We start from the raw sequence: 10159 nt of genomic DNA, 5'->3' as shown, positions 1-10159 counted from the left end.
TTAACATTAAAAAAAAGTCAAAACCTTGCTGTTCGAACAGGCATTTGAAAGGCAGTGTAACAGACATAGGATTATGGAACAATGGGATTATGGGATCGGATTATGTTTTTATCTAGGAGACGAAAATTTGTTTTTACTAAATGTTATGGTCTTATATGATATGTCAGTGTTTTTAGATGTTTTAAATGTTTTTATGATGTTGTTGGGCATTGAATCGTTGCCTTGTGAACCGCCTTGAGTTGCCTGTGGGCTGAGAGGGGCGGCATATAAATATAGCAAATAAATAAATAAATAAATACCTCCCTTTCAGGGGCATGTTTAATACCCTTGCCATAGATATTGTATCTAAGGTCTTTTAATGCTGTTTGGCAGTCCTTTACCTTGTTAATAAGCTCCATTTCTGTCTTCATCTTTGCCTTCACTGCCATTTAATATATTCGCCAATGGCAACCCCTCATGGCTTTAGCAGCAACATCACAACGATGCATAGGATGTGATGTCAAGGATACCAATATATTCAGCATCACTCTAACCTGAATCATGGTCATGACTATGTCCCTTGTGATACAATGGCTCTTGAGGACACCTACCTAGTAAAACAGCCAAACTCTCAAGCCTTTATTTATTTATTTATTTATCGTGTTATCAGCAACCAGACCATTGTATTACATTTCTAACAGAACAAAACAAACAAACAGATAAAAAAACACAAATTTTGCAAACTTGGTAGTTGATTAAATGTCCTTTGACCAGTATTTGGCCACTTGGAGTGTCTCTGGTGTTGCCGCAAGAAGGTCCTACATTGTTTATATGGCAGGGCTCAGGTTGCATTGCAGCAGATGGTCTGTGGTTTGCTCTTCTCCACACTTGCATGTCGTGGATTCCACTTTGTAGCCCCATTTCTTAAGATTGGCTCTGCATCTCGTGGTGCCAGAGTGCAGTCTGTTCAGCGCCTTCCAAGTCGCCCAGTCTTCTGTGTGCCCAGGAGGGAGTCTTTCATCTGGTATCACCCACGGATTGAGGCGCTGGGTTTGAGCCTGCCACTTTTGAACTCTCGCTTGCTGAGGTGTTCCAGCAAGTGTCTCTGTAGATCTAAGAAAACTATTTCTTGATTTAAGTCGTTGACGTGCTGGCTGACACCCAAACAAGGGATGAGCTGGAGATGTCACAGCCTTGGTCCTTTCACTATTGGCTGCCACTTCCCGGCGGATGTCGGGTGGTGCAATACCGGCTAGGCACTGTAATTTCTCCAGTGGTATAGACACCCTGTGATAATGCGGCATTCTCAAGCCTTAACAAAGCAAGAATGTAAAATTCTCTCAAGCAAGCAGTATCTAAAAGACTATTTTGACAAGCTGTCGTTCCCAAATCATGACAATTCAAGACCAAGGCAATATTTTTTCTGGTGCTTTGAAGTTTGGAGAAAGCATCTATGCCTTGTTACTTAGAAGTAACTTTTCAAAGCTACCTAAATGCTCCCAGAAGTAATGGGGAGAGAGGGAGGTGGATGCCACACATGGTATCTTCCTCCTCTTCCAGCCTTGCTGCTTGCGCTTTCTCCCACACCCTCCTGCTTTTCTCCTTTCTCTCTCTGCCTGTATCTTTTCCACTGAATGCTCCCCCTGCAGTCGGCTGCAGAATGGGACACTCTTGTTCCAAAGCCAGCCGGCAGCTGTCACATAGCGGAGGCAGCAAGCAGCCTGAGCAAAGAGCCCACTCTGTCATTTAGGATGACTCACAGGGAATTGGCATTTATTCTTCTCTTTCTGATAGTGGACGGAGCACAAACTCAAAGCTATACTGGACCAGATCAAGGTAAGACAGAGAAGGCATTGCTTCTCTCTCTCAATCTTTCTCTTTTAAAGCTTTGAAGGATGGCTGAGAGACTGCTATTGGTACTCTCCACCTGGCATGGCATGCCACAAGTAATTTCTCCCTGGCATTAATGAGCCTGTACGGTGCCGTTCTGTAATTGCACATGCAATCCTGAATGACAGCAGGCAGCTTGCCGCTTGACAGATCAGTTGCTTTCCTTAAGTGGAACTTTTTGAGAAGGAACGCGCTCTAAAAAAAATATGAAAATTGCTTTAGCATTTCTAAAAACTCTCATCTCATGAAGTACTGTGCTGTCCAATTTTAGGGCATACAGCACAGCTAGGGATTTATTCTAAACACAGCTGTGCATCCCTCCTGGTTTGGGGTTCAATCAAGCTTCAATTCTGGAGTTCAAAGAAGCACTTTGCCCCCTGTTCCACACCCCCAGCAACCCAAATCCTCACAGGCACAAAATAAATTTCCCGAAATAATGTGGAGTGTTTTGAAAGCTACAGCGCTCGCTCTCAAGCCATCTGAAAAAGCCCACAGAGGTATGATCAGCTACACTGTGCCATCTATATATTGATATAAACCTTGACAGTACGTTTTTAAAAAGAGATAAAACCCATAAGATGCATCTAGGAGCATCCTGAATTTTATGGGAAATAACTCTTTGCTGTCTTCAGCCATAGGGAATCGTTTTAGGTTCTTGGATCTATTTTTCTTTCCTTAGTTTTTTAGTAATGTGGTCTTTGCTGCATCCAATGTTGAGACTTCCCATTTGGTTTGATTTTTGATTTCTACTTCATACTTTTGTCTTGTCTGTGTAATCTCTTGTGTTGAGTTAATGCTTTTGCCACTAGGCAATATGTCTCAAATACCAAAGAAACTGTTCCTGAAGTGTGTTTAGTACATTATGAGAAACTTAATATGGACCAATGATTTTGATCAGTTCTCCTTAATGCATGTTTTGGATCAACAACGCTGAATACTTTCTCAAACTTTAAGCATAACGTATTCTGCCTTCATTTTCCACATTCAACTGGATTTTATTTGCATACTCTATACATGGAAATGGTTTATTGTTTACTTTTTACTTTATTTGGTTTACTCGGACCTTTTAGGAACTTTTTAGGAATCGCCTTTAAGCAATTAAACAATGAACCAGAAAAGGACTTGTTTGTAAAATAATTAATACTGTAGGATCTTAAGGTTAACTGTGCTTATTGTTTCACATGTTCTGCATGGATGATACAAAAGGAGACAGGAATGCTAAATGCAGCTATTGGAATAGACAGTGAACCTGCTGATTCTTGCTGTATTTGACTACATTTCTGTACTGAACAGTTGTATCCTCCTCTAGGGTCAAATATGCCAGTAACACATCCTCCTGTGTCCACAGGCATGGTAGCATGTATGTACACCTACAAGTCCTAACGATGATTCATACTACGGCTCTTATATCTACATTATGCTTTTATCATTTCAATGCTGTTTTATGATTTTCATATGCTGAATGGTGCTTTGAAGATTCTTAGAAGAGGTAGAGATGCCTTGCAATTTTAATTACATTTATTAAAAAATATCTAAATGTCAAGCCTACACTACTTCATAAGTGGATAAAAATATTAAAGCAGACAGATTTTTTAAATGAAGCTTTAAAAACAGAATAAAACTTTTCATTTATCTATGATTATTCTAGCTTCAGGCACTAAAATCAGTCTGGATTCCTTAAAAAAAATTCTAAAAAAAGTACTCCAAATATAGTTTTGCTGAAGCTCCAAGAGAAGAAAGAACTACAGCTGAGGAGCAATCACAAAAAAAGCCTGCATGCTAACAGTACTTTATCACCAACAGTGCATTATCTGTCTGTTGTTGAAATTGCAATTGCAATCGAATATAGGAAAGCAGGTAATATCTTTGAGATTTCATATCTAGATCTTTGAGAAGCTTTAGATTTCAAAACTAGGCACTGAATTGTGTTTGCTGGGCCTTAGGAAGTCAAAGTAGACCTGCTGGAGTTTTGAAATCCAACAATCACTGTTGTCAAGCTGCAGGCCACAATCTTCTAGAGAAGTCCAAGAGACATAGGCTCTAGTCTTAAGATTACAACAAAACCTGGAATTGTGTTGTATTAAAAGTGATACACTGTCTTTCTTAAAATAAGACTATGAAACCATAGAAGAATGTGGGTTCTATGGAACAACTCTATATCCAGAAGCTGCCAAAGTCTGTAGACTGGGAGCTTGAAAGTATCATGTAATAAGGAATATGGTCAACCAGAACTATTACCCCCTCTCTCTTTATGTAATGAGGACAAACCAAAAAGTAATGCAGCATGGGGATAATTTGGTGTAATACATGCTTTCTAGTTACTTCTAAGAATTAATTGTAAAGGTATTTAAATTAGTTTTTAAAAACAAGCAATACTACTAGTCACAAAAGATCTTTTCCATCAGTAATGGCACCAAGAAGCTATGTTTTTAAAATAGCTTTCCAAGTTCTGTATAGGTCTAGATGACTAAAGACAACTGAAGTGTTTGATCTGCTCCAGGAACACAGTGTTTCAGTATTGTTTAAACTCAGCTATGGGCTTTATATTGTGTTGCATATTTAATCAGACACGAGCTGCAACAGAAACCTGCATAACTATGCCATATTCTCCTCTTTTCCTGGTAATGTAAGCAATTACTTTTACATGTTGCTATTTCATTTGTGTTTCCCTTTTTATACCTACCATAAAAGCAGCAGATCCTATCTGATCTTAAAAACCAAACAGGGTCAGATTTGGTTAGTACTTGGATGGGATACCACCAAAGAAAAATCAGATATTGTAGGCTAAATTTCATCTGAAGGAACTGACAAAGCTACCTTCGGTATTTCATACCTGAGAAAACTCTTTGGAACTCATGGGGTGACCACCATATGTTTACAAGCAACGTGAAGGCACATCCACACCCACAGCTAATGTTACATGATAAAACAGGAAATACACAACATGGGGTAAGTGTCCTCCTGGATCAAAGGAACAGTTAGCCTTTAAAGAAACATTACTTCCCAGTTCCTTGGATTTGAAAAAAAAAAACATGTCAGTTGCAATCCTATCACAGTTACAGGGAAGTAAGTTCCATGGAATGTGTGATACTTACTTCCAAGCAAACATAATTTGGAGAGGGATGGTCCCACAATGAGATGCCTCCAAGATGTTCTCATGCAGAGTTTAAAGCACAGAATCCATTTTTGGCAGAAGGTCAATCAAGCATTTGTGAAAATCTGTCAGAGACCCAAAGCAGAAGGGAGACATCTCCAAATGTGGACAACTTTACAAGCACTGTTTACATCAGCGTAGGACACATCTTAGAGCTTAAGACCAATGGGAGTCCATAATTCTCTTCTCTCAACTTTTCACCATTTAACAGTAGCTGAGCAGCATAAGGGATAGACTGTATGGAAAGGATGGGGTAACTCTTACCATACCTTTCCATTCTCCTCATCGCTGCAGTCAGGAGGTGTGATGTGGGTCGTGCCAGTCACTTTTTGGCTGCAGTTACACTGGCTGGAGTGATGAGCGATCAAAGAAGGGAGAGAGGAGAGGAGGGGTGTTTCCTCCTGTCCTCCTTCCCTCCCATATCACTCTGGCAAACCCAGACAATATCATTCCAGATGATGAGTGGCTGGCATGACCCATGCTGTTCTCTCTGGCCACCAACAAAAGGTGAACAGAAAGGGATCGTAAACGTGACCATCCAGTGGTACCAAACCAGTTTCAGTGCTGCTATATATTTCAGGACTCCCCCCTGCCTCCTCAGCAGCTGTGGAAAGTAGCAAAACTAAGCCATCCCAGGCAAATCCAGTTTTTCCCTATGCTGGATAAGCTTTGGGATAAGTGTTCAGTGTAGAACCAGATAGGTAGATACTAACTAGATCAGGGGTCCTCAAACTAAGGCCCAGGGGCCTGATACGGCCCTCCAAGGTCATTTACCCGGCCCTCACTTAGGATCAACCTAAATCTGAAATGACTTGAAAGCACACAACAACAACGACAACAACAACAACAACAATCCTATCTCATCAGCCAAAAGCAGACCCACACTTCCCATTGAAACACTAATAAGTTTACATTTGTTGAAATTAGTCTTCATTTTAATTATTGTATTGCACCGGGATTGTGGCTCAGCTGGCTGAGTGTCAGCTGTATTAAGATCACTCTGACCAAAAGGTCATGAGTTCGAGGCCAGCCCGGGCTGGAGTGGGTGTCCAGCCATTGTGTAGCCCATTGTCGACCTTTGCAACCCGAAAGACAGTTGCATCTGTCAAGTAGGAAAATAAGGTACCACCTTAAAGTGTGGGAGGCTGAATTTAACTAATTTATGAGGCCATAAAGAAAGAAGACTCCGGGGAATGTGGAATGCGGAAGAACTTCATCGGTGTCGTTGATGGACGATGAAAAGCAGCAGCTCCCCTGGCGGCCAGAAAAAAGTTAAATAGCCTTGGTGTATTTGTTGTCTGTATTTGTTGTCTGTCAAACTGGCATTGAATGTTTGCCATATATGTGTTTACTGTAATCCGCCCTGAGTCCCCTGCGGGGTGAGAAGAGCGGAATATAAGAACTGTAAATAAATAAATAAATAAATAAATGTTTTTAACTGTTTTTTTGTACTATACACCATGTGTGGTATGCATAGGAAGTCAGTCATTTTTTTTTTTCAAATTATAATCTGGCCCTCCAACAGTTTGACGGACCCTCTGTTTAAAAAGTTTGAGGAACCCTGAACTAGATGCTCAGCAAAAGGAAGACATTTGTTTAACTTTAACAATATAAATCTTCATTCAGCACAAAGCACATTCAAATTTCCCTGCACTGTATTCCTCTCCATCTTTTATAGTAGGTGTCGTGATTGATTGATAAATGTCTTTTATCATTTGGGACATCCCTTTGATAAATGTCACTTCTACTACAGGTTGCCATAACCATTTTCATATTCAGCAGGATCAATTTACTGGTGGGTAGCTTTCAAACATCTATTGATATCTAGGTTGCCATCCCCATGCCAGGGAGAGGGAGAGGGAGGGAGAGAACCTACTGGGTAGCAGTTATAGCCTGTAGGGGTTTATTTACTTGCGTCTGCTCCATCTTGGCCATTTGAATGAGACTTCAGTATAAATGGTGAGGTCTGCTCTTGTTCACCAATGAATACAATGTAAAACCTATTCATAAAGGAATTTGATACTTATCAATGCATTATCAGCTGTTTCCCTATGGTTCTTTTTCTCTCAAAACACCAGAGCCTATTGAAATGTAGATGACTCAGTGAGATAACAGTTCATTTGTAACTTGGCAACCAGGAGAGGGAAATGAATGTTGCAGTAAGACATCACCAACGCAATCCTATAGTTGTGTTGCCTGTTCTCAGAGAGATGAACCCTGGAAAACTAAGGCTGCAATATGATACTATGGTACCTGAAAGTCAACTCCACTGCATTCAATAGTGCTGTTCATCTGGAAGGCGATGATGGTTCTATAATACAAAAGCCGTCCCAGTTATTTTTCTAATTAATGAATTCAGAGATAGCATTGTGGATGAACTGCTAGTGAATTGAAACATTTGTCTTTCCATTGATTACTCTGCTGTGTTTATCTGGCCTGTTGCAATCAAACTTTATTTAGTTTTATGCTTTGAGAAAACACAGGGAACAATTGAGAAGCATATGTCCATTAAAACTTCTGTTCCATTTCTACTCTATCATGACTGGGCCATTTTTAATCCATGACATTTCTACTGCCCATGGTAAATAAAGGTGGTAGCTGGAAAGGGACTCACAACAGAATATATAAAACTGAGTTTTGAGCACCAAAAAAAAAAAGATTTCTTATTAAAACACTCAGCACTATGGACAACAGAGAAGGAATGGCCAGTTGAAACCAGCCTGAGATCATAAAAAGCACTGGGAGAAGGAATCGTGTAGTAGTAGCAGCAAACATTAGCAGATCAGGAAGGGACTTAATAGGCAAGCATAAATGGCATATTTATTTATTTATTTGTCGTGTCAGGACAACCAGTCAAATTATATTACATTTCTAACAGAACAAAGCAAACAAACAGACAAAATACAAAATTTGTGAGTTTGGTAGTTGATTAAATGTCCTTTGACCAGTATCTGGCCACTTGGAGTGCTTCTGGTGTTGCTGCAAGAAGGTCCTCCATCGTGCATGTGGCAGGGCTCAGGTTGCATTGCAGCAGGTAGTCAGTGGTTTGCTCTTCTCCACACTTGCATGTCGAGGATTCCACTTTGTAGCCCCATTTCTGAAGGTTGGCTCTGCATCTCGTGGTGCCAGAGTGGCAGTCTGTTCAGCGCCTTCCAAGTCGCCCAGTCCTCTGTGTGCCCAGGGGGGAGTCTCTCATTTGGTATTAGCCATTGGTTGAGGTTCTGGGTTTGAGCCTGCCACTTTTGGACTCTTGCTTGCTGAGATGTTCTAGCGAGTGTCTCTGTAGATCTTAGAAAACTATTTCTTGATTTAAGTCATTGACGTGCTGGCTGACACCCAAACAGGGGATGAGCTGGAGATGTCTCTGCCTTGGTCCTTTCACTATTGGCTGCTACTTCCCGGCGGATGTCAGGTGGTGCAGTACCGGCTAAGCAGTGTAATTTCTCCAGTGGTGTAGGGCGAAGACACCCCGTGATAATGCGGCATGTCTCATTAAGAGCCACATCCACTGTTTTAGTGTGGTGAGATGTGTTCCACACTGGGCATGCATACTCAGCAGCAGAGTAGCACAGCGCAAGGGCAGATCTGGGACAACTGGTAATGACAGAAAAAAGTGACCCCACAAAATGAGAGAGCTAGATGTATACTTACATCACTAACCAGGTTCTTCAAGTGAAAGTAGAGGGAATGACTAAACAGTGAAACTTTTGGCTTATAGTCATGCCCTTTTTTTTTTTTACAAACTATGCACTTGGTGTACATCTACACCGTAGGATTAATACAGTTTGACATAACTTTAACTACCATTTCTCAATATTCATGGGATTGAATCATAGGAGTTGTAGTGTGGTTATGCTCCAGCTGTCTTTGACAGTGAGAGTTAAAGACCTTATAAAACTACAACACCCATTATTCCATAGCATTGATCCATAACTGTTAAAGTGGTGTCAAATTGTATTAATGCACCCTCAGTCTTCTCCAACTGAAACATTAGTCAAAACTAACCTTTTTGCTGAGTTGGTGGGTAGATTCCCAAGTGGTCCAAGTTGCCATTTCCATGTTCAGTACTGAGTAACACCACTACCCCCTCCTTGAGGGCTACTGCACAATCCTTCTCTATAATTGGGTGATCAAGGATGCCTGATATCTCCTGGATAAGGAAAAATTGGTACAAGCAGTTTGGAGTACAGATCACCATGACATGACTAGCAATGTGGTCATTGGTCTTTCTTTCATGGAAAGTGGAGGAATGCCAGCTATAAATTTCAATGATAAACCATACCACTTTCGAGAAAGTTGGGATTTGATTAATAAGCAATTCTGCCTATTGCTGTTTTGCCCTTCTGGATAACAGTTTGACAACATAAGTAAGAATACATTAAAATGTAATGTACTCAGCCTCGGGCATCATATTTTAAGGGAAAGGTAGACAAGGAGGATGGATTCAGAGGACAGTTGTACTGATGATAAGAGAGATGGCATCCAACCAAATAAAGTGAAATCAAGAGTAGTTTTGAATGTGCTTAGGGAAGGACAAATACAGCTAAGGACATTTTTCTTCTTCATTGTCCCACTTTATAGAGACATTTAAATGATATAGAAATTTAAGAAACAGAATGAATAAATGAAGAATGTAAATATGAGATAATACTTGCAGTTACTGGCTCCCACATCAGGAAACACTTTTTGACATAACTGAAACATGATTTTTAAAAGCCCACAAAGTAGCACAGAGGTTGGACACCTGTCCTCACATTAGTATCAAAATTAGTGTAAAAGATCTATTGCAAGCCAAGGTATGTTACTGTGAAACAACACATGTATCACATTACTAGATCCCAACTATAAATAACTGCCAGTTCCCAACGTTCTGTGTCAGTCCAGCAGAACCAAGAAAGAGAACCCAAGTGAGCTCTATGCAGAGGAGAGTAGACTCAAATCTTAAAAGATAGCACTACAGGAAAAAAAGAGCAGTCCTATCTTTAATTATATCCCAAATAATATTTTTTTTTTGTTTTATGTGTAAAATGAATGACATTCATTCATTCTAAAATAAAAATGGAAGTGTTGCAGGAAGGGAGAAGCTTAACATGTTCCTTTAATATCAAATATTTTCTCAAGAATGAATTATTTTAG

General features: G+C 40.2%; 1 protein-coding gene across 2 annotated transcripts in view; it reads left to right on the top strand.

The window, feature by feature from the left end:
- The first annotated feature begins 1651 nt into the window (after positions 1-1651).
- RASGEF1A (RasGEF domain family member 1A) overlaps positions 1652-10159 on the top strand; it is a 376938-nt gene continuing 368430 nt past the window's right edge. For both annotated transcript variants that reach the window (XM_060769048.2, XM_060769047.2), the window contains exon 1: positions 1652-1815. The gene's annotated coding sequence lies outside the window, so the exon portion shown is untranslated. The remainder of the gene's footprint in view (positions 1816-10159) is intronic.

This window comes from Anolis sagrei, chromosome 3 (genome assembly GCF_037176765.1).
Source record: "Anolis sagrei isolate rAnoSag1 chromosome 3, rAnoSag1.mat, whole genome shotgun sequence".
NCBI classification, from domain to species: domain Eukaryota; kingdom Metazoa; phylum Chordata; class Lepidosauria; order Squamata; family Dactyloidae; genus Anolis; species Anolis sagrei.
The sequence above is the reverse complement of the archived record's forward strand: the minus strand, read 5'-3'. Positions and strand labels throughout refer to the sequence as shown.